Below are 25,784 nucleotides of genomic sequence, written 5' to 3'. Positions count from 1 at the left end.
AGTGTGATGACAGTAGGTGGCAAGGTGCTGAGAGGTGGTCAGGTCATGAGGGTGGAGGTCTCCTGCCTGGGATGAGGCCCTTTATAACAGGGACCCCAGAGAGTTCCCTCACCCCTTCCACCAAATCCCCCAGGGCCTTGATCTAGGACTTCCCGAATTCCAAAACTGTGGAAAAAGAAGTTTCTATTGTTTAGAAACCACCTAGTTTATTATATTTTGTTACAGCAGTCAGAATGGACTAAGAGAGTGGGAAGGCTCAGATGGCACTGAGCATCACACGCACATACACGCACACACACACACAGGGATTTCAAAGATACTAGTGATTCTATTTCTTAAGCTGAGTTGGGGGTACAGAGATGCCCAATTTATTATTATTCTTGAAACATTTTATTATTACTCTTTTATATATGAGAAAAAATTCTAATGAAAATGAAGTAGATTTCTCAATGCAAAGCTCATATTATAAAGGTTATTCCTTATCCCAAAGTTTATCCAAGAAAGTGGCCCAGTGTGGCCCATTTTTCTTCCACAGGAAACATCCATTCCTCCTTAGCTTATTGGACTAGCTTACTGGACTCATGGCAAACACCGAGTAGACAGTTTCCAGCTGAGAGGCAGGGCTCTGGGGTTTAGAAATGGCCCATGCCCTGCAGGCTCTTCAACACCATCTATGCATCAGTCAGAGAGTCAATAAGCTCCCATACTCTGAAAATCTCTGGACTAGGCCTCAAGGAAGAATTGATGGCTAGCCCTTGTCCCAGTGTGTATTACCATCTAACGATGAGGCTGGACAAATGACCAGTCAAAAGAGCTATTAAAGTAAACACAAATGAGTGACAAACATATTGTACTCTGCTTGTGTTGGGGCATGCGGTGAGGGGTGGGGAGTGGAGGTGTGTGCATAGGCTGATGGTCTGGAAGTTGGAAGAAGTCCTAGAGTCCTGCGATGATGATTATGGCACTATGGACAACATTCTTATTTCCCTGGGCCTCAATTTCCTCATTTGTCAAGTAAACAGAATGCCCCTTTCAACTCTAGACTTTTTGATCCTATGTATATTGGGGCCTAAATACTCCAGATATGTCTTAGCAAATTATTGGTTTATACCTAGGCTGATAGTTTGGTTCTCAAGTTAATTACATGCTTATTTGCATGACTCTGAGTGCACAGAAAGTAAGGTGACAGTCCATGGGCCCCCACCTGTTCTTGTCTGAAATGGGTATAGGCCAAGACTAGGACTCTGGCCTTTGTCAGCATCTGGGCAAAGGTGAGATCAGGGTGTGGTCATGTCTGAGGGCATGTGGAGGGATGAAGCTTCAAAAATGATCTGTGAAGCACTGCACATGTAGGAAGTCTATAGGAAAAGTGGGATGTAGGTCTCCTGGCTGACAGTAGGGTACAAAGAAGGTGTAGTCAAGGCGAGGGCAGTGCAGTGTCTAGGAAACAGAAACCTCTCTGACTGCAGGTCCCTATACTCCCAAACAGGATTTCTATCCCACGGGTCCTGATCCCCGAGTGACCAGAGGAGTATTTCAAGAGAGAGGGCCAGGTCTTGAGGAAGAAGGAGATTCCTGCTGTCAAGTAGAGGACAGAGCTGGATAGAGAAGGAGAGGAGCATGGAACCCCCACAGGGGCTGACAGGGGCTGGCAGAGGCTGGCAGGGGCAGCAGGTGGGGTGGCAGTGGAGAGGAGGTGGCTGATCCGAGAGCCACCAAAAAGAGGACCTCTCGGGACCCAGCCTGGGTCTATTCACCATCATATTCATGGCCCAGAGCCTGGCATGTGGTCAGTGCTCAACAAATAGTGACTGAACTAAGGGAATAATGACTGTGGTGAACGTGTATGAGGAGTTTACTCTTAGACACCAGGCTAAGCCCATTGCACGCTACACCTTTCAATGGCCTAAGAGTCTGTGCTGTTCTTCTAGCCATTTCCCAGAGGAGGCGAATGAAGTATGCAGCGGGGTTAGAGGTAGAGGTAGAACTGTGGTCTGACTCCAGAACCTGCTCGCTCACTCTGCTCTGTTCCTATTGGAATCCCTGAAATGACTCTGGAGGGTCATTGTCAGATGAGAATATATTCTAATGACAATTGATAGACAAAAAAAAAAAAAAGCTGAAGCACAAGCTGATGACAGAGGGAAGAATGACCCTCAAGATGTTTGACTCATCTTTTCCTGTTCCACTTGGTTGCTGGGGTAGGAGATATACCTAGCGAGCTTAGGCCTTTGGCTGGCATACTGGAGACACTTCACACATGGTCACTGCCCTGACAGCATCTGTAGTGCTCTACAGTGAGCTCTGGGCTCTACAGTGAGCTTGGCCCTGCGCCTCTCATTTTAAACCTCCAATAGCTCCAGAATGACATAGTCTCACCTCCGTTTATAAAGGAAGAACCCAAGGCAGAGAGAGGCCCGCTGGTTGGGACATGGGCAGTGGGTCTAACTTTGGAGCTTGTATCCTTCATGGCACCAGGGCTCCTTCTTCTGCAACTTCAGACTCAGCGTGGAAGGCGGGGCTGGTGAAGTGGTAAGCTTGCAGACCTCTTCTATATGCCTGCAACATCAGTTTGTTTGCTCTGTTTCACATGGTGCATTTAATTGTAGATGAGCATGAGTTGGGGAGAAGGGAGCAGGAGGGAGGCTGAACATCTGGGTGCATGCATCCCAGTCCAGTGGTGGAGACTTGAGGAAAAGTTGGCTATGTACCCTCCTGGTCCACACCCGCAGACAGTGCCTAGAGGGTGGAAAGTAAAGGATGAAGCCATTGCTCCAGGAGCCACTCGATGTCAGAAACAGAGGCTGGGAGGTAGCACGGCTCAGCGAAACTGAGTTCTCTGAGATCTTTCCTCTGATTTTTCTATCCTGATTTCTAGGCCCACTTTCTTCCTCCGGCCTCTTCTCCCTCATCCCTTCCTGCCAACCTCAGGTCTGTCCTGCTTTCGTGGTCTCAGCCCCATTCCCGGAGACGACAAGCATTAATCTCCACATTGGTATGATGAGGGTGTCAGGCCCTGCCGGGCTCTGACACAACATGCCCCAGGGGCCCAGGAACTGTGTAGTGGAGCCAGAGAATTGGATCCAAACACCCACTTTGGCCCTGACTGGCTACATGGCCCAGGATGACTTGCACTCTCAACCTCCAGCTTTCTAGGTGTAAGATGCAAATAATAATGGCACTCTCCCCTGTGAGGGTGAGGGCCAATGACATACAGGACACCACCTGCTTGGCCAGAGCCTAAGTGGTCTCTAAATGCTGGTCAGTGTTAAGTATCAGCCTTCCCGCTAAAGGATGAAGGCTAAAGAGTGACCTTCTCCCGGAGCTAGTTAGTCCCAAAGACTGAATTTCTATCTCTGGGACTGCAGGCATCAGTAAGCACGCAGGCAAGTGAGAGAGGCAAGAAGAGCTTTTTGGGGACACAAAGAGGACACTTTTTGGGTTCACATTACTGAGCAATCCTGGCCGGGAGACTCATAATATAAATACTAACAATGGTTAGCACTTTTGAAGCATATCCTCTATGCCCAGACAGGGCTCAGTAAACTTCAGTCCGTGGGCAAATGCGGCTCACCAACTGCTTTTGTGACTCAGGCTTTACTAGAACACAGTGGCCCTCACTGGTGTCCATATTGCCTGTGGCTGCTTTCCTATGACGCCGGCAGAGCGGAGTCACTATGACACAGGCCATCTGGGCTACAAAGCCTAAATATTTACGATATGGCCCGTCACAGAAAAAGTCTGCTGATCCCTGTTCTAAATCCTTGGTGCATTTAATCTAATCCTTATCCTATTCTTAGGTATAGGTAATGTTGCTGTCCTCATTTAATAGATGAAGAAATTGAAGTCAGAGAAGCAAAATTAATAGCAATTAGATTCTGAATGCAGGTGATGCAGAACCAGGATTTGGGATCATAACCCAGTGATGATTTTATGATTTTGGGATCATAACCATAACTGAGGTAGGGATTCTTTCCCGGTCAGTTTGCCACACTTAACAAATAAAAATACAGGAAACCAGATAAATTTGAATTTTAGATAAACAACAAATACTTTTTAAAGTAAAAATATGTCCCATGAGATATTTGGAAGATACATATACTTTTAAAAGTTTCATTGTTTACCTAAAATTCAAAATAACTGGATGTGAGGGTACCTGGATGGCTCAGTTGGTTAAGTGTCTGCCTTTGGCTCAGGTTGTGATCTCAAGATCCTGGGTTCAAGCCCCACATTGGGCTCCTTGCTCAGCAGGGAATCTGTTTCTCCCTCTCCCTCTGCCTCTGCCCCTGACTTGTGCCCTGTCTCTGGTGTGCACTTTCTCTCTCAATCAAATAAATAAATAAAATCTTTAAACAAAACAAAATAATTGGATGCTCTGTATTTCAATTGGTAATCCTACTGAGGACCCTAGGAAGAAAGAGAGCTCAGCCAGGCAAGTGGTCACAGCAAGTCATAGAAGAAGTTGGTGTGCCTGGAGCCTGTTCCTGGGAAGATTTCTTCCCACAACCAAATCTCTTCCTGGGAGGCTCAGGATGGGTCCTCCTATATATCTATCTCAAGCCCTTCATTTCACTAAGGTGACTTTCAAGAGGTTCTCTGGGGATTTTGGGGGGGATTGCCATGTGGCATCAGACCTAAGCAGCCAGAAACAGAGAGAAAGGCTCTGGGGGAAGCATGAAGCTCCTATCTCCAGTCCAAAGCTAAGTATCCACCTCCTTACCCCTTAGCAACCTCAGCATCTTCCTCTCTTCCTTCTCTCTCCTGTTCTCCTGGGCAAAGGCCCAGCCAGGTCCTCTCTGAAGACTGCATAGGAGTTTAAGAAAGAGGGGGAAATAGGGCAAGCCAGAATGACAGCAATCCAGGGCCAGAGTGGGGCAGAGGAATGGGAGCAGAGAGAGAGAGACAGAGAGACAGAGAGAGGAGAGGTGGGGGACAGGAGAGGGCCGTTTATTTTTTAATAGACTGAGACATAAATGCAACATGATTCACTTTGAACAGGCCACCTGGATTAGATGGAAGTTAATTAAAACAATCCCTCATTTCTCAGCGTTTAAAACTTCTTAAGTCTCACTTGGGGAAGGGTGCGGCAGGACTTTTTATTACTCTTAGATGGTGTTCAGAAGGCCCATAAATACATCTCCTCTTCCTGTGATCCCATTAATCTTGCCGCCTCTCCTGCTCCTCTCTGCCAACAATCAGATCCCAGTAAACAACCTCAAGTGAAATTTGCAACTGTCAGATAAACATTAAAAATGCTTCTCTTGTCCTTTCCTATTGAGAGTCCCATTAATATTGTAATGGAACAAAAAGTTATGAAAATGAATGCATGCTGGTTTTGGAAATGAATGATGCCGGCCGCTGCTGGGATACAGACACACATGCATATGGATGGGCTGGGAAGATCACGGATGCTGCCCGCATCGACAGCAGGGCTGCGTGCCCATGGCCAGGCAACACACACTCCCGGAACCAAGGACAGCGGCGTGTGATGCTGGTACACGTGTGTTCATACGTGTCAGGGTGGGGAGGACTCGTAAATGGAATAAAGGAATTCCGCTTCAGAAACTATTGTAGACACACACTCAACAGAGTAAAATATTACAATGTTTTCTGTTTTATCATTGTTTCCCTCCTGCCTTATCTGTTTGCAGTCAGTGGTTAGGATTCTCTCTAAAAGATACTAAGATAACCCACTTGATAAGGCCCTCTTGACATTTCTTCCTCATTTGTTTTCCATGCAGTGGCCTTTTTAATACACATGCATGCTCTTGTGTGTGTGTTTATCTACCTGACGAATGAGGCCTTAAAATCTGAAGTATAATGCATGGGAACTTTCTAAGAAGAAACTTCGTAAGGAGTATTTTAGGTCAAAGAACCACATCTGATGTAGGAAATGGGCTCAGGCATAATGTACGTTTAAGTTCACCGGGAGAGGACACACAATAAAACAACAAAACAAGCAACAAAACTCCTGCACTGAAATCTTTTGTAGAGGGATAGAATAAACCATCGCATCAAGGCCTCGTCATGGTGGACAGGGACCACTTTTGTTTTTGCTCATGTCACCCAGCCCCTAGCATAGGACCTGGAACTTAGTAGAAGCTCAAGCAAAATGAGGGAGAAAAGAGAGAAAAGAGAAAGGAAAGAAGAGAGGAAAAATGGCCACTGTGCTCTTCCTCTGCAGGGAAGTCGAGCCAACCAGAGGCAGGAAGCGGGTTTTAGCATTTTAACATCTGAGGTCAACCCCACAGGTGGGGTTAAGGGCATTAGGACCTGACCTGTCTCTGGCATGGGAATGAGCACAGAAAAAAAGACTTACCATTTGACTGGCCTCTCTCTGTGTCTTTGGTTTTCATATTCTTTCTTCTAACCTTTCTTTTCCATGATCTTAACTGTGGTATCAATAGATTTCCTAAAAACTAGAAACATGTCATTGAGCACAAAACTTCCACGATCATTTCAGTGATCCTTCACACTTTGACCTGGGGAATGTTCACCCTCCTTCAGGTCCACTCTGGGAAGTCCCCATGACCCCTCAGAGTGGGTTGTCACCCCTATGACCTCCCAGACCGCCCTTCCTTACTCTTTGCCAGCAGCCAACATGGGTTTCCTCCAGGCTATGAGTTCCATGGTGGCAAAAGCCTGGCTCACAGCATGAGCTCAATATTGTTGATTGACTGATTGAGTAATTATTTTGAAAGGAGTTATATAAACTCTCTACTCTAACCTGTAAATGCCTGACTTACACCATTTGCAATGTGGCAGTAGAAAGACCACTAGCCCCTGAGTCCACAGACCAAATCCTGGCTATGTCCCTGATTCACAGTGAGACCCAAAGGAGTTCATTTAAACTTTCCGTGCTTCAGTTTCTTCATCTGGGTCAGTAAAATGATCTCACATGATATAATTGCAAAGTAGACAAAACCAAGCGAGATATCCAAAATACCCAACATTCAATCTGATATTAATATAAGTGAGTTGTACATATATTAAAAAGATAGGAGGGATATAATAAGAATGCAGAATTTCATTCAGTTTTTACCCAGGAAAGAAGGCATATATAAAATTTGGGAGGGGGAAAGAAAAAGGAAGATGCAATCCTCTAACACCTAATTGGAAGTTGCTGGCTTTCTGGAATGCATATAACATGGATATATGGTTAGTGAACTTCACCACTACCCACTTTGAGTTGTGGAGGCATCAACATTATAGCAACCATAAATAAGATTTAGTGCATCCCAAAAGAGGCATGGACTAGAATCTAGGCAGCACCCTGGTAAAATCTCAATCATCAGTAACCTCAGCTAACTGGTGTCACTGCTTTCCAAGGACCATACATCGTTCAACCCCAGGAAGATTTATAATCTAGGAAATATAATTAAAGAAATCAAAGTTACATTTTAATATTTTTGCATTAGGGAATCTTTAAAAATTGGACATCCTCTATACTTGGATTTTGGCCTTTAGAGTAACAGGTTCCTATTCCAGTTTAAAATGTGTCATTATATCATTGATTTAAGACTTGAGAGTTTGCATTGTACATGCTAGAACATTTAAAGAACCTATACGTACTTTATTAGTTTAATTTTATAGATTTTTGAAAATTATTTGAGTACTTGGGAAGACTCTGTTAAGTAAGGAAATGGAAGTACTTAAGAAGGAAATAAACTATATTTACAAATTAAGTTTTAAGTTCTCAAAAATATTTGAACTAGGTTTTAAAATGGGGCAAAATTAGAATTCAGGGGCCGCTCAAAATGATTGCTAAAGTAAGAATAACAAGATTTGTAAACCAACTTATAAATAGAATAATAAGATGCATAAGGTGATCTTAAAAACCTGCAGAGAAATCCTGCCACCTACTACAACATGCATGAACCTTGAGGAATTAAGGTAAGTGAAATAAGCCAGCCACAAAAAAGACAAAAATTGTACGATTCCTCTTCTATGAGGCCCTTGGAGTAGTCAAATCCCTAGAATCAAAAAGCAGAATGGTGGTGGCCCAGGGCTGGTTTCAGATTTGCAACACAAGAAAGTCTGGAACCCCATTTTACAACAATGTGAATATACTTAACACTAATGAATTGTACCCTTTAATACGGTTCAGAGGGTAAATTTTATGTTACATGAGAGTTCTTTTAAATCACAATAAAAACAATGGGGGGAAAAGCCTATGGTGGCATTGGGGCTTTTTAATGTATAATTTTGGTTTATTGCCCATTAATGTTTAAAACCCTAAATAACTACTTCCTTCATACAAAAGCCACCCTCAAAGGCATAAAAAACCTCCCATCAACAATTATATAATGGGGATAATCATGCATGGCAAAACTGCTGTGAGGCCTAACGGAGACACTATTCAGAACACAAGACAAGAGAGGTTCTTTTTTAGAGGTTCCTACAAACCAAACTTAACAAAAATGAGTCTCCTGGATGAACTTGAGTCACATGACTATCTATCCCCAAACCTGTCGCCATGATGCTGATTACCTACTATGAGTCATTCGCCTCTCCCTCCACTGGAGCTGAGGTGGGGAAGGGTGGTTCCCCAGAGTAAAATCAGGGTGCTGTCACTAGAATAGAGGAAGCCTGCAGGTGACCCTATGGCAACGCCCTTCCCTATCCCTCTTGTACTCAGCCTTTATAACACAGAATTTCTTGGACCTCCCAGAGCAACCTCCCTCATATCTTTTAGTAATTCCTGCTTTTCTTCCCCACTGGAACCCTCTCCCACTTCACACATGAAAGAGTGACTGAAAAGATGTGTTTGCCCAGGAGTGAACACCTACAAAACACCTCCAGGATTAGCAGCACCCAGACCTCAGCTGGCAGGCTATAGATTTACCACCTTCACTGTCCATGTAAAAAAAAAAAACAATATTTGGAGCATATGGGAGCTTCCAAATCCAAGGGAACAAATGTTTCCATATCCATAGATTTTTTGTTTACAAATATATATTTATTGCCTCTTTGAACAATTGGCCAAATGAAAGATGGGAGCCCAGGGAAAGGAAATCCTTTTTATTGGAGCATGTTAGGCCATGGAGGCAATTTAGCAGGCAATTGTAGCAGGAATTAGGGGATTATAACTGACTGACTGGCTAACACTTGCTATAGTCCGGTTATTATTCCAAGTGGATCACATGTAGTAATCTACTTCATCCTCACAATCACTCTCTGAGTTTTATTATCCCCATTTTACAGATGAGAAAAGCCAGTCTCAGAGTGGTTAAGAGATTTGTCCAGTTACATGGCTTGTCAGTGGCAAAGCAGCCTGGCCTCAGGATTTGCACATGCTCTCACCTACTAGTCTAGACAACTATCATGACCCTCTGTTTGCTGCTGAAAGTACAGCTAAGTGAGTTGACCGGGCTACACAGCTGACACATGAAAAGGCTGAGACTTGAGCCTGGGTTCCCTTGTGCTAAGCTCTTGGCAAGAAGGCAAACCTTGTCATGTGTCAGGTTCCTCAGAGAGGACTAGCCATAAAAACGCCTTCTTTCCACTCATTCTTGAGTGACAAGTCACTCTGCTCCATTCATGAGCCCACATTTTGCCACTAGGGTTCAGCCATGGCTGGTTTTCAGATCCCCACAGTGACAAAAAGAAAACCACACTACTATTTCATGCAGTGGTTCTTAGAAATGGCTACAATTAGAATCACCTGGGGTGCTTTATAAACCATTGATGCTAAGGCTCCATCTCAGACCAATAAATCAGAATATCCAGGGAGCATCAGTTTTTTCATAAAAGCCATCCAGGTGAATTTAGTGTATAGTCAGTGCTGGGAACTCCTGACTTAGTCAACCCCAAACACATAGGAGACCCAGAGGATTTCTTCACTTTCTCCATCAGCTTGCCTTTCCTCCCACACAACTCTGTCCTAGATGGATCTGTGGGAGTCTCTTATTTCTGGCTTTTGTCTTTGCTCTCTTCTTTTACCCACCTCGCCTCCATCACTTCCCACCAGAGTTCCTGGCTTCTGGGTGGCTAAAATGGGTCCTCACAGAAGGAGATTAATTCACCTTTTAAAGTCTTCAGTGGTGGCACCTGGGTGCCTCAGTGGTTGAGTGGTCTGCCTTTGGCTCAGGTCGTGATCCTGGGGTCCTGGGGTTGAGTTCCGCATCAGGCTCCTCACAGGGAGCCTGCCTCTCCCTCTGTCTATGTCTCTGCCTCTCCCTCTGTGTCTCTCATGAATAAATAAATAAAATCTTATTTTTTTAAAGAGTCTTCAGTATGAAGTTCTGGAAGTCAGAAAAGCCTTTCCCTTGCTAATCCTAGCAATGAAGATGGGCAGAGAGGGAGAGGGTAATAGAGGCAGAGAACACCATTCTACTACAAGTACAAACTAAGAAGGGCTGTGATGGAAAAGTGGAGAACATCATGAGCAATGACAACAGAGCAAAGGCCTTCAGCTCTCCTCTTAGCTCTTATTTCTACCTATTAAACCAGACTGCAGCACCCAGTCACATATCATAACTTCATGGCATCACCAAAGTCACTGAAAATTTCATCAGTTTCTTTCCGCTGCCCCATCTGTTCACAACCTCATCACTGCATGATGGTGCTGGCTTCTTCCCCAACTGTGGAGAATTCTCCATACTATCTGTAAAAGGTTATGATTTAGGGGAAAGGTTTTAGAAAACAGTCATCTTTAAGATAATGTAGGAAAGAAGTACACCACAAGGGAGAAATGTAGAAAATAATTATGTACATTTTCTAAGCCTTTACTTTGGGTCAGGCCTTATGATGGAAGGAAGATACTGGATCTGTGCCTCAAAATATATCCTACGGAGCAATAATTCTCAAATACCATCTGAGGGGCAGCCAGTGATCCAGGAGGGTCTTCCAGATAGAACAGAGCCCTGACATTGCAAGGACTATGAAATGATAGTATGAGGAGTGCCTGGCTGGCTCAGTCTGAAGAGCATTTGACTTTCAATCTTGGGGTCGTGAGTTCAAGCCTTACCTTCGGTGTAGAGATTACTCAAATAAAACTTAAGAAAGAAAGAGATAAAGAGAAAGGAAGAGAAAGAAACAAAGAAATGATAGTATGTACACTTCTGTTTCTGGCAAGGATGACAGCACAGCACTTCATAGGAAAGAGTGCCTTAATTCCTGTCTTTCCTTTTAAGCGCCTTTAGCAGTAACTAGAAATATGAGTAGAATAGACAGATGGACCATACAATCTCTTGTCAACTAAAGTAGTGAGGGCTTTGAAGAAATTGAGATAATTTCTACATTATATCCTCAAGCTAGGGCATTCACAGGTCCTCATGAACCTACAGTGGTTTCTGCCACATTGCCAGTCTCTTACTTCCAATCCTTCAAGAGATGAAGCTGGAGAAGATGCAGTGCTGACCTTGGACAGCTTTAGGAAGTCAGGAGGTTAGGAAAGGAGCATCCATGTTGTGATTATTCATAAAGAGGGTTCTAAGATTCACAATAACTTTCTGCCAATTTACAGACGGCAAAGGCAGGTTCAGTGACCATAATGGCCATGAGAAGTAACTTATATTTATTGTCTGCTAAGAACAACTAAAAAGATTAAAAAATAGGACACCTGGGTGGCTCAGTGGTTGAGCATCTGCCTTTGATCAGGTCGTGACCCCAGAGTCCTGGGATTGAGTCCCACATCAGGTTCCCCATGGGGAACATTGGCAGAGGGCTTCTCCCTCAAAGGTGGTGTTTCTTCAAAGAGAGAGGTGTTTCTGCCTCTCTCTGTGTGTCTCTCATGAATAAATAATTAAAATCCTCTTTAAAAAAGCATGTGAAACAGTTGATTTCAGACTTTAGACAACAGGTCTCACTGAGAAAGGAAACAATTACTCCAGTTTCCTGCCTGGAGGTATTTTCTGGATCACAGTTCAAAGAAAGAGAATCCAAATGGAGAATTTCAATCTTGTCAAATTAAGAAAGATAAGACTGGAATTAGAGGAGGCTGGAGTGGCTGGAATTTGAAGGGTAGAGCACCATAGATAGAGAACTATACACAGAAAGAGCCCCCAGATACCTGCTTGAGAGTCCTCCTTGAGACTGTTGACCACAAAGGTGCAGGGAGATGTTAACTGAACACCAGGGACATTGAGTAAAGATCCCAGGAAGGTAATACTTTAATAATAAGGCTAAGATAGCCCTAGAGTAAAGTTCCATCCTAGCAAGGATTTTAAAAAGCCTAGAAAGCATCAAATTGATCCACAAGTAACTTGATAATCTACCAAAACAAATTTCTCTTCTCTTTAAGGGAAGACAACAAAATCCAGATACTCAATAACATAAAATCCAAAATTTCCAGCACCCATTCAGAAATTAGTAGGCATTCAAAGAAGCAAGAATGAGATCCATAATCAAGACAAAGAAAAAAGCCAACATAAACAGATACAGAAATGAAGAGATGATGATGGGTGCTGAGGTGATTCAGTTGGTTGAGTGTCCAACTCCTGATCTCAGGGCAATGAGTTCAAGCTCTGCATTGGGCTCCATGCAGGGTAAAGAGCCTATTTAAAAAAAGAAAGAGGGATCCCTGGGTGGTGCAGCGGTTTGGCGCCTGCCTTTGGCCCAGGGTGCGATCCTGGAGTCCCGGGATCGAATCCCACATCAGGCTCCCGGTGCATGGGGCCTGCTTCTCCCTCCACCTGTGTCTCTGCCTCTCTCTCTCTCTCTGTGACTATCATAAATAAATAAAAAATTTAAAAAATAAAAAAATAAAAAAATAAAAAAAGAAAGAAATGAAGAGATGATAGATTAACAGAAACTTTTCAATTGCTATTATAAAATGATAAGTATCCTCAAATACTTAAAAAGATAACATGTATGTAATGGAAAGAGATATGGAAGATATGAAAAAGAACCAAGTGGAACTCCTAAAACTGAACAATATAATATTAAAAAAATCCATTGGGTGGTCTATTTAGCAGAGGAGACACTTGAGGAGAAAAAAAATCATTAATTAAATAATTAAAGAACTAAAGATAGAGTAATAGAAGCTATTCAAATCGAAGCACAGAAAGATCAAAGTTTCCAAATATATCTCTGTATATACAAAGCCTTAGTGGCCTGTGGGAAAATATATGTTGCAGTTTAATATGTATGTAATTGAAATCCTGGAAGTGTGGAAAGGGAGAAAATATATTTGAAGAAATAATGGCCCAAAATTTTTCTAAACTTGATGGAAATTATACATCCACAAATTCAAGAAACTTGGTGCCTTAGTTAGCTTGGCTGCTATCACAAAATATCATAGACTGGGTGACCTTAATGTGACCTTAATGGTCACATTAAATAATAGACGCTTAATTAAACAATAGACACTTAATTCTCCTTGTTCCACAGGCTGGGAAGACCAAAATCACGGTGCCAGCAGATTCAGTTCTTGTGAGGGCTCACTTCTTGGCTTCAAGACAGCTGTCTTCTTGCTATGTGCTCACATGCCCTTTCCTTGGTGTTTTTGTGAGGATAGAAAAGCTCTGGTGTCTCTTTCTCCTCTTAAAAGGGCACTAATTCCACCATAGAGGCTCCATCCTTATGAACTCACCTAAACTTAATTGCCTCTCAAATGCCCCATTCCCTAATAGCATCACATGGGGGGTTAAGGCTTCAACATATGGATTTGGGGGAGACACAAGCATTTGGCTCATAACACTCAGTAAACCCTAAGCAGTATAAACACAATGAATAGCACACGAAGACACATCATAATCAAATATCTGAAAACCCATTACAAAGTGAAAATTGTAAAGCTCAGAAAAAAAGATTAATTACACAGGGATATAGACATAAGAATTACAATAGACTTTTTGTAAGAAACACTGAAAGTCAGAAGGCAATGGTATGACACATTTAAGTGTTGAAACAAATAAATGTGTCAATCTAGAATTTAAATTCTACATCCAGTGAAAATATCCTTCAAAAATGAAGAAGAAATACACTTGCATCCAAATAAAAGCTGACTTGCACTACAAGAACAGTCAAAGGAATTTGTACAGGCTGAGGGAAAATGATACTACATGGAAACTCAGAACTACATAGAAAAATGAAGATTGCTAGAGATGGTGAATATTTAGGTAATGTAAAACTCTGTTTTATCTAGTTTTATTTATTTATTTAATAAAGACAATTAAGACCAGAAGAACTGTAGAAGAGATCAACAAAACCAGGAGTTGGTTCTTTGAAAGAATTAATAAGATAAATAAAACATTAGCCAGCCTTATTAAAAACCAAAGGGAAAAGACTCAAATTAATAAAATTCACAGATGAAAAAGGAGAGATCACAACCAATACCAAGGAAATACAAACGATTTTTTTTTTAAATTTTTATTTATTTATGATAGTCACAGAGAGAGAGAGAGAAAGAGAGGCAGAGACACAGGCGGAGGAAGAAGCAGGCTCCATGCACCGGGAGCCTGATGTGGGACTCGATCCCGGGTCTCCAGGATCGCGCCCTGGACCAAAGGCAGGCGCCAAACCGCTGCGCCACCCAGGGATCCCAATACAAACGATTTTAAAAACATTATGAGAAGCTATACACTAATAAATTAGGCAATCTAGAAGAAATGGACACATTTCTGGAAAACCACAAACTACCAAAACTGGAACAGGAAGAAATAGAACACCTGAACAAGTCAATAACCAGGGAGGAAATTGAAGCAGTCATCAAATACCTCCCGAGACACAAAAGTCCAGGGCCAGATGGCTTTCCAGGGGAATTCTATCAAACGTTTAAAGAAGAGACAATACCTATTCTACTAAACCTGTTCAGAAAGATAGAAAGGGATGGAATACTTCCTAACTTGTTCTATGAGGCCAGCATCACCTTAATTCCAAAACCAGACAAAGACACCACCAAAAAAGGAGATTATAGACCAATATCCCTGATGAACACAGATGCAAAAATTCTCAAAAAGATACTAGCCAGGATCCCTGGATGGCTCAGTGGTTTAGTGCCTGCCTTCCACCCAGGGTATGATCCTGGAGTCCTGGAATCAAGACCCACATCAGGCTCCCTGCATTGAGCCTGCTTCTCCCTCTGCCTGTGTCTCTGCCTCTCCCTCTCTCTCTCTCTCTCTCTCTCTCTCTTTCTCTCTCTCTCTCTCTCTCTCTCTCTCTCTCTGTGTGTGTGTGTGTGTGTGTGTGTGTGTGTGTGTGTGTCTCATGAATACATAAATAAAATCTTTGGGAAAAAAAAGGTACTAGCCAATAGGATCCAACAATACATTAAGAAGATTATTCACCATGATCAAGTGGGATTTATCCCTGGGATGCAAGGCTGGTTCAACCCTCATAAAGCAATCAACGTGATAGATCATATCAACAAGAGAAAAAACAAGAACCATATGATCCTCTCAATAGTTGCAGAGAAAGCATTTGACAAAATACAGCATCCATTCCTGATCAAAACTCTTCAGAGTGTAGGGATAGAGGGAACATTCCTCAGCATCTTAAAAGCCATCTATGAAAAGCCCACAGCCAATATCATTCTCAATGGGGGAACACTGGGAGCCTTTCCCCTAAGATCAGGAACAAGACAAAGATGTCCACCCTTACCACTGCTATTCAACATAGTACTAGAAGTCCTAGCCTCAGCAATCAGACAACAAAAAGAAATAAAAGACATTCAAATTGGCAAAGAAGAAGTCAAACTCTCCTTCTTTTCAGATGACATGATACTGTACATAGAAAACCCAAAAGACTCCACCCCAAGATTGCTAGAACTCATACAGCAATTTGGAAGTGTGGCAGGATACAAAATCAGTGCCCAGGAATCAGTGGCATTTCTATATGCTAACAATGAGACTGAAGCAATAGAAATTAAGGAGTCAATCCCATTTATAATTGCACCCAAAAGCATAAGATACCTAGGAATGAACCTAACCAAAGGGGTATAACCAAACCATCTATACCCTAAAAACTACAGAACACTTCTGAAAGTTATTAAGGAAGACACAAAGAGATGGAAAAATATTCCATGCTCATGGATTGGAAGAATTAATATTGTGAAAATGTCAGTGCTACCCAGGGCAATTTACATGTTCGATGCTATCCCTATTGATATACCATGGACTTTCTTCAGAGAGTTAGAACAAATCATCTTAAGATTTGTGTGGAATCAGAAAAGACCTCGAATAGCCAAGGGAATATTGAAAAAGAAAACCAGAGCCAGGGGCATCACAATGCTGGATTTCAAGTTGTACTACAAAGCTGTGATCATCAAGACTGTGTTACTGGCACAAAAACAGACACATAGATCAATGGAACAGAATAGCGAATCCAGAAATGGGCCCTCAACTCTATGGTCAACTAATATTCGACAAAGCAGGAAAAACTATCCACTGGAAAAAGGACAGTCTCTTCAATAAATGGTGCTGGGAACATGAGAGACACCTAACTCTGTGAAATGAACAAGGAGTAGTGGAAGGGGAAGTGGGTGGGAGGTTGGGGTGACTGAGTGATGGGCACTGAGGGGGGCACTTGGCGGAATGAGCATTGGGTGTTATGCTATATGTTGGCAAATTGAACTCCAATAAAAAATTTTTTTAAATGGTGCTGGGAAAATTGGCCATGTGCAAAAGAATGAAACTAGACCATTCTCTTATACCATACACAAAGATAAATTCAAAATGGATGAAGGATCTAAATGTGAGACAAGAATCCATCAAAATCCTAGAGGAGAACACAGGCAACACCCTTTTTGAACTTGGCCAAGGCAACTTCTTACAAGATACATGTATAAAGACAAGGGAAACAAAAGCAAAAATGAATTATTGGGACTTAATCAATCAATCAACATAAAAGGCTTCTGCACAGCAAAAGAAACAGTCAACAAAACTAAAAAACAGCCTACAGAATGGGAGAAGATATTTGCAAATGACATATCAGATAAAGGGCTAGTATCCAAGATCTATAAAGAACTTACTAGGGCTGTGTCACGGTGGGTTTGCTGAAGAAGACCACCGGCCTTGTGGAATTGGCTGTATGTGAGAGTCCACACGAGAGGCTAAGACTATTGTACACAAAGATTTTTGATGTTCTCGAGCAAATTCCTAAAAACGCAGCATATAGAAAGTATACAGAACAGATTACAAATAAGAAGCTGAGTATGGTTAAAGCGGAACCAGATGTTAAGAAATTAAAAGACCAACTTCAGGGTGGCCAACTAGAAGAGGTGATTCTTCACGCTGAAAATGAACGAAGTCTGGCAAGAAAAATGATACAGTGAAAACCATGGGCGCCTTTAGTGGAAGAGCCTCCTGCCAACCAATGGAAATGGCCAATATAATCATCATTAAATGACTAGTGTGTTGATGGGAAATGGATGTAATTAAATGCTCTGTATATTAAAAAATATTTCCATATTATTGACATCTTACAATCAAGAAAACTAATACAGAACATATTTAGGAGACTTATTAAAAATAATGACTACGGTAAGAGTCCTATGAATTCAGTTTTGACATGTAAAATATTCATTCAAATTTTTAAAAAGAACTTATTAAACTCAACAGCAAAGAAACAAACAATCTAATCATGAAATGGGCAAAAGACAGGAACAGAAATTTCACCAAAGAAGACTACACATGGGCAACAAGCACATGAAAAAATGCTCCGCATCACTGGCCATCAGGGAAATACAAATCAAAACCACAATGAGATACCACCTCACACCAGTGAGAATGGGGAAAATGAACAAGACAGGAAACCACAAATGTTGGAGAGGATGTAGAGAAAGGGGAACCCTCTTGCACTGTTGGTGGGAATGTGAACTGGTGCAGCCACTCTGGAAAACTGTGTGGAGGTTCCTCAAAGAGTTAATAGATCTACCCTACGACCCAGCAATTGCACTGCTGGGGATTTACCCCAAAGATACAGATGCAATGAAATGCTGGGACACTTGCACCCCGATGTTTATAGCAACAATGTCCACAAGAGCCAAACTGTGGAAGGAGCCTCGGTGCCCATCAAAAGATGAATGGATAAAGAAGATGTGGGTCTATGGAATATTACTCAGCCATTAGAAATGACAAATACCCACCATTTGCTTTGACGTGGATGGAACTGGAGGGTATTATGCTGAGTGAAGTAAGTCAATCGAGAAGGACAAACATTATATGGTCTCATTCATTTGGGGAATATAAAATATAGTGAAAGGGAATAAAGGGGAAAGGAGAGAAAATGAGTGGGAAATATCAGTGAGGATGACAGAACATGAGACTCTCCTAACTCTGGGAAATGAACAAGGGGTAGTGGAAGGGAGGTGGGTGGGGGGTGGGGGTGACTGGGTGACGGGCACTGAGGGGGGCACTTGACGGGATGAGCACTGGGTGATATGCTATATGTTGGCAAATCGAATTCCAATAAAAAATATACAAAAAAGATAATTCGTTATTTACAAGGCGATAACTTATTGTTTATGAGAAGATTAATCTTTGTCTTGGGAAGTAAAGAAAATAAAGATTACAAGCATCGATGATTTAATTATGTCTTTTATTCTTGTCATATTACTTTCTGCATACCATAGCCTACTAGATAGTACACTTTTTTTTATAAATTTATTTTTTATTGGTGTTTAATTTGCCAACATATAGAATAACACCCAGCGCTCATCCCATCAAGTGCCCCTCTCAGTGCCTGTCACCCAGTCACCCCCCCCCCACCTGCCCTTCCACCACCACCCCTAGTTCATTTCCCAGAGTTAGGAGTCTCTCATGTTCTGTCTCCCTTTCTGATATTTCCCACTCATTTTTCCTCCTTTCCCCTTTATTCCCTTTCACTATTTTTTATATTCCCCAAATGAATGAGACCATATAGTGTTTGTCCTCTGATTGACTTATGGAGGGTATCATGCTGAGTGAAATAAGATAGTACACTTCTTTGTTCCTACCTATCCACCATGGATGTGGCCTACAGGTTATCTTCCTGAAGCCCATCCCTAAGCATAATACTCCAACCCCAAGTACTAACCAATCTTTACTATCTCCCATTATAGTGGGAGTTAAGGCCCATGGTCCTTAACGTAGCATTCAAAACCTTCTATAATCTGGATCAAACTGTCCATGCTTGCTACTGCCTCTGCCCTACACAAATAATGTGAGTGCTTCTCACCTTCTATTCACCAGATAAACTGCCCAGATTCTTATTCCTAAGCCTCTACTTACTTTATTTTCTCCCTGCATGTTCCCTGTGTGCTTCCTCCCCAACACACACACACACACACACACACACACACACACACACACACACAGTTTTTTTCTAACCTATCCCTCCTTCAAGACCAGGCTTAAGGTTGACATCCCCTTTCACCTTCTCTTAGCCTGGAAGTGATCTTTCTCTTTTGCCTATAGAAAGACCACAGGCTCTGGAGTCCTGGCTCCACCACCAAATGGGTGAGGAACCTTGGGGCATGATGCAACTTCAATTTCCCCATCTGTAAAATGAGAGGTAATTGTCTTAGACTATGGAGTTGTCAGGATGAAAATGAAATAATGGATGCTAAGTGTCAAATACTGAATTCTTAATTCATACCCACCCTTCTCCTTTAAAATGTGGGACTCATAAATGAATATGGTATTCTAGGGGCAAAGTTGCATAGATCAAATGGCCCTTGTTTCCTTCCTCCTGGATGCTATTTCTATTAGTGGAAGTTAAGATCCCAGTGGCTTCATACTGAGATGACAACTACCCACAGCCCTTAAATCTTTTGCACGTATGCTGTCTAAGCCATAGTTTCTCTAGTTCTACTTGCTCCCTTGATTTTGTTGAAACTGACTAACTTGCTGCCATGTTCATTTCGTACATGGAGCTCCCTCATGTGCCTGTTCATCATACCTGAGTACGGACAAAGAAGGCTGCCCACTGATTCAGAGGGTTCATTCCCAGGGGGTAAAAGTGCTGCCTTGTCTGGGTGTGATAGAAATTCTTTGCCATCTCTCTGTTCTGCAATCCCCAGATGTCCCCCATCTCTCTGCCCACATAACTGCTATCTGCTTGGAGCTCTAACCCCTGGAGATTTGGGTGTTAGTTGAAACACTGGGTCTTCAGTTTGCTCTTCAGATGCAGAGTTTTGAATTTATATGGAAAGAACAACAGAAGGAATATAGCTCAACCTTCTCATTTTATACACGAGGAAACTGACGTCAGTCAAGTGCATGGTCCACGTGGTAGATTTTTGAATCCAGATGAGCGATCTCACTAGGTCAAGATAACACAAAAGTTTATTCACAAGTTATAAGACTCTCTGTGTTGTCCATCAGTCTATATCCAAGCACCAAGTTTGGCACTAACAGGCAATCTGGAAACATTTACTGAATAAATGAATAAATATTGAAGTACCAACTCTGATCACCTGGAGTGCTGGACTCTCACAGGCTTTGCAGAAAAGTATGTTGTGACCTCTTACTGATGTCTATATGATGCAGCAGGGGAGAGGGGCAAGATCCCTGCATCACACTCTGCAGCTTCTCATAGGTGACAGGAGGCTCAGGGAGCCACCAACATCCTAGCAAGAATTAGTTTACAAGCCATAAAGAGTTCATTTACATTCCAAGGGTCTGAGAGAAAAGCACATAGAACAGGTACCCTGAAATTTTTGGCCAAGAAAAAGACTCAGGCTTGGGGACCAGCAATAATGGTGAGGGTCACTAAGCACCAGAAGTACCACACATCACAACTTCCTTGCAGTTATCTGCAAAGAACAGCTGATAGCCTAATGAACATTTTCTGTAACTTACCAGGTTCAAAATCCTCAGCTAAAGAAGTATCAGCCAGCAAGTAAAAGCCAGTTAAACTTTTGCAGGTGAAATTATTTCCTGGGCTGTCATAACAAATTATTACAAACTGTTTAATACATCATAAATTTATTCTCTCAGATTTCTGGAGGCTAGAAGTCCAAAGTCAAGGTATCAGCCAAGCAAAGCTCACTCTGAAGGCTCTAGGGGAAGACCTTTCCTCATCCCGTCTAGCTTTCTGTAGACCAAGTATTCATTAGCCAATGGCAGCATCACCATAATGCTTTCTTCCCCTTCACACACCCTTCTTCCCTCTGTATCTGGGTCCTTTCTCTTTTTCCTACGAATACAACAATCATGTGGATTAGAGCCCACCCTAATTCAGGACAACCTCGACTTAATAACATCTGCAAAGACCCCATCTCCAAACAAGGCCATGTTCACAGGTTCTGGGGCTGGGTCTTCAATATATCTTTCTGGAAGACTCACTTCAATCCGTAATACCAGGCCTCTTGGTCCCAGGACAACTTGGAAGACAATGAGAGGGATCCTGGCAGAAGTGTCTCCAGAAAACTCAACTTGTGTGTGTTTTCTCCAGAGGAAGGTCCTTCCCAATGGGGCAGATGTGGGATATCACAGCTCTTCCCTAGAACTGAAGTCACCATGATCAGACAGGGGTAGCCCTGATCCCAAAGCTTTCTCCCCTATAACCATAGAATTATAGTGACTATAGAATTAAACTGTAAGGAAAATGGCTCATTCTCCTTATGAACCTCACTGGCACAGGAGTCAGGGGTCTGGCCTGAATCCTAGATCTGCAGTTCTCAAGCTGTGAAACCTTGGACAAGTGACTGAACATCTCTGAGCCTCAGCTTCCTCATCTGAAAAGGGGGACCTCATCATGTTATTACGAGGATTAACTGGGACGGTGCATTTCAGTTGTTCAGCAGAGTCTGGACTAAAGTACATGAGTCTATTACTCCTAATGGCATCAGGTTGAGGCCCCAGGCCCAATGGTCTACTTCTTCATCAACAAATCAAGAGAGCCCAGAAATGGAGAAGCCCTCTGAGGTGATGTGTCCAACTTCATCCCCACCATTAGGGAAAAAAAGGAAGACAAATAAAACGGCCATTTGAACTTATATCCTCTGCATTAATTTTCACAGTTAACTGCTGAACTGAATAAATTCTTTTCTTTTCTTAAGGACCTTTATAAATTCCATCATTAATAAAATCAGACATTCAATTAGCAGGAAACTCTGATTGGTAACTGATCGCTTCCTCGATGCCTTTCTCTCCCCTCTCTGTGCAGACTGCCTGGCTTGTCCTGGGCTTGGCTCCGCTGACATTCCCTTCCCCATTCTTCCCTCTTCTTCCCCTATGTCTGTCAGAGCCCCAACAAAAGCCAGAGAAGAACATGGACTGATTCCATTAACCTCTGTCATTGCTTAACTCTCTCTCTTAATTAACATGAGTTAATATGATTAATCAAAATAATGAGACAAACCTATTAAATTAGGGGGGTTTAAATGACAGAACTTGGCAGGGGAAGTAAAAGAGGAAGTATCAGAAGGGCCAGGTGAGGGGGGGCGGTGGTGAGTCCAGAGGTGAGGAGGCAGGGAGCCAGGGGCCGGCCCAGTCATGCCCAATCTAGCCTGGGGCTAGGGGGAGAGGAAGATGGAAGATGTGGGCAGTGGCTTCTGGGGACATGTTCAATGTTTGTGCCCATCTCAGCTCATTATTACCAGTCCCCATATTTTCTGGGACCTTTCTGGGTCCTTCATGGCCATCTCCAGCATCTTGATTCCTGGTATCCCTACTGGGGTGTTAACTCCACCTGATATCTATAACCTCTCCCTGCAGAGGCCAGGATGACCTGCAGAATGACTGACATCCCAGCTCTGAGCTTCACAGGGCATGAGTTTGAGGAAAGTCCCTTTCCTTCTCTGAGGCCCAGGGAACCCATCCATCAGGATGGGAGTAATACTCCTGAGCTAGATTAACGCTGTAACTGCTGTAAGAATGCAGAAGAAGGCTGTGTGAAAATACCTGGTGTGCCAGGTCCAGAGCAGGCCTCCAGAGAAAGTTCTTTCCTTCCTCCTTCCCCTGGTAAGTCTATGATAACACCTTGGGATTCTACAGTGCTTTGTAATTCTTAAATATCTCTATTTATATTGTTCTAAGAAAAACCTAGGAGATAAGCAAGACAGGTATGATTTTACAGATCAGTGAAGCTTTGCCAGCAAGACTGAGCACCTATTTGGTGTCAATACCTATACAAGGCCACTCAAAGCCAACAAGGTGAAGTGACTTCTCTGGGCTTCTTCTAGAGCCAGGTCACCTAACCTATAGGCCAGTAGGATTGCCATTGCCCCTCATGCAAGTGACCAGGAGCACCCACAGTGCCTCCAGGAGCTCCTTTTCTCCTTGTCATCTCTGAGCTATCCTAGAGTCTCCCACAGGCCTTTGTGTCTGTGGTCACCAGCTGCTGGGTTGCTCAGCATGGAGTTTATTCAAAGAGAACAGTGGCTCTCCAAAACCGGACATCTGACATCTGACAGATGGCTTGGGCTTATTATTAGAATTTCTCATTCCAGTGAAACTGTGCCCCTGAAGCCTCTTCTGTGCTCCCTTCAGTGGCCCACATCCCTAGACCTCTGTAGACATGCCACTCAGCAAAGTCCTTATGAAAAACCCAGAGAGAGAACCTCATTTGGGGCATGAGACACCCCTAAGGTCCCTGTGGAATGTTATTTTCTCCCTTTCTCTGGAAGTATACTTTATGGGTCTCACCAAGATCTGTAGGTATTTTCCCAGAGATGGACTGAATATTTGCAACAAAGGAGAAAATACAGTGTTGAAAAATCCCCTGCTCAAAGTCCTGCTTTCTGTAGGAAAAATCCTTTCTGTAGGATGTTTACTACTTTTTATATTTCTATAAAAGAATAGATAAAGAACTGCCCCTCCACATCCCAAATGAGGTAAGAGCCATGGTCAGATGTTCCTATAAGCTTCCAACTCTGCCTTGAAAACACACACACACACACACACACACACACACACACACAAAGATCAGAACAACCATGCCTCCCCACCTCCCAGGCCTGACACATTTTAGCCTCTATTCTTAAAGGATGCAGTGGCTGTGCCTCATCTAACTCAGCACTCAGTAAGCCAGCCTAGTTCTGGGTCCAGGAGGGTTCAAACATGTGAATGACCCACCTTCAGATTCAGAGCTACAAATAGTAATTCTGAAGCAGCAGCAGTTGGCATTGCACTTCCTGGGGAATAAAAGGCAAGTAGCTATTATAGATGCAAGTGTCCCTCCAAATTTTGTAAGTTGAAACCCTAACCCTCAACGTTACTGTGATTATTTAGGGAGAACCTGTAGAGAGGGATTTCAGGTTAAGTGAAGTCATAAGGGTGAGGCCCTGATGCCATAGGATTGGTGCCCTTATAAGCAGAGGAAGAGATACCAGAGTGTTCTCTCTCACTGGGCATGCACAGAAGAAAGGCCATGTGAGGACACAGTAAGAAGGGGCCCATCTACAAGCCAGCAAGAGAAGTCTAACCAGAAACCAAACCTGATGGCACCATGGGGCATCTGGATGGCTCAATCGGTTAAGCAGCCAACTCTTGATTTTGGCTCAGATCATGATCTAAGGGTTGTAAGATTGAGCCATGTCAGGCTCTGCACTAAGCGTGAAGATTGCTTAAGATTCTCTCTCAAAAAAAAAGAAAAAAGAAAAAGAAAAAAGATTCTCTCTCTCTCCCTCTCCTGTGCCCCCCACCCTACATATGTGTGTGTTTGCTCAGGCACATGCTCTCTCTCTCTAAAAAAACGAAAAACGAAAAACAAAAAACAAACAAACAAACAAAAAACAAGTTGCAAAAGGCACATGAGAAAATGCTCCGCATCACTGGCCATCAGGAAAATACAAATCAAAACCACAATGAGATACCACCTCACACAAGTGAGAATGGGGAAAATGAACAAGGCAGGAAACAACAAATGTTGGAGAGGATGTGGAGAAGAGGGAACCCTCTTCCACTGCTGGTGGGAATGTGAACTGGTGCAGCCACTCTGGAAAACTGTGTGGAGGTTCCTCAAAGAGTTAAAAATAGAACTGCCCTACGACCCAGCAATTGCACTGCTGGGGATTTACCCCGAAGATACAGATGCTGTGAAACGCCGGGACACCTGCACCCCAATGTTTCTAGCAGCAATGTCCACAATAGCCAAACTGTGGAAGGAGCCTCGGTGTCCATCGAAAGATGAATGGATAAAGAAGATGTGGTCTATGTATACAATGGAATATTACTCAGCCATAAGAAATGACAAATACCCACCATTTGCTTCAACGTGGATGGAACTGGAGGGTATTTTGCTCAGTGAAATAAGTCAATCGAGAAGGACAAACATTATATGATCTCGTTCATTCGGGGAATATAAAAAAATAGTGAAAGGGATTCCGGAAGAAACAAGAGTGCAGCGTGAACATGGGAAAGCAAAAGAAAGCAAGAAAGTATGCAACCATGAAACGAATGCTTAGTCTCCGAGATCAGAGGCTTAAAGAGAAGGATAGATTAAAACCTAAAAAGAAAGAAAAGAAAGATCCCAGTGCACTCAAGGAAAGAGAAGTCCCCCAACATCCTTCCTGCTTATTCTTCCAATATAACACACAGCTGGGCCACCTTACCACATCCTGGTTGATACCAACTTTATCAACTTTTCCATTAAAGCCAAACTTGACTTAGTACAGTCAACGATGGACTGTCTGTATGCCACGTGTATGCCTTGTATAACTGACTGTGTAATGGCTGAAATTGAGAAACTGGGGCAAAATCGAGTGGCTCTAAGGATTGCCAAGGATCCAAGATTTGAACGATTGTCATGCACACACAAAGGAACCTATGCAGATGACTGCTTAGTACAGAGAGTAACTCAGCACAAGTGTTACATTGTGGATCCGGAAGATCCCTGGAGTTCCCATCATGTACATTTCTAACCATAGGTACAACATTGAGTGGATGCCAGATGATTATGGAGCCCCTCGGTTCTAA

General features: G+C 42.8%; 2 pseudogenes; both read left to right on the top strand.

The window, feature by feature from the left end:
- The first annotated feature begins 1,827 nt into the window (after window positions 1–1,827).
- LOC121492510 lies at window positions 1,828–17,275 on the top strand (annotated as a pseudogene).
- A 7,943-nt stretch (window positions 17,276–25,218) lies between these two features.
- On the top strand, window positions 25,219–25,784 carry LOC121492870 (annotated as a pseudogene).

This window comes from Vulpes lagopus, chromosome 6 (genome assembly GCF_018345385.1).
Source record: "Vulpes lagopus strain Blue_001 chromosome 6, ASM1834538v1, whole genome shotgun sequence".
Classification (NCBI taxonomy): domain Eukaryota; kingdom Metazoa; phylum Chordata; class Mammalia; order Carnivora; family Canidae; genus Vulpes; species Vulpes lagopus.
This window is presented reverse-complemented; position numbering and strand designations above follow the sequence as displayed.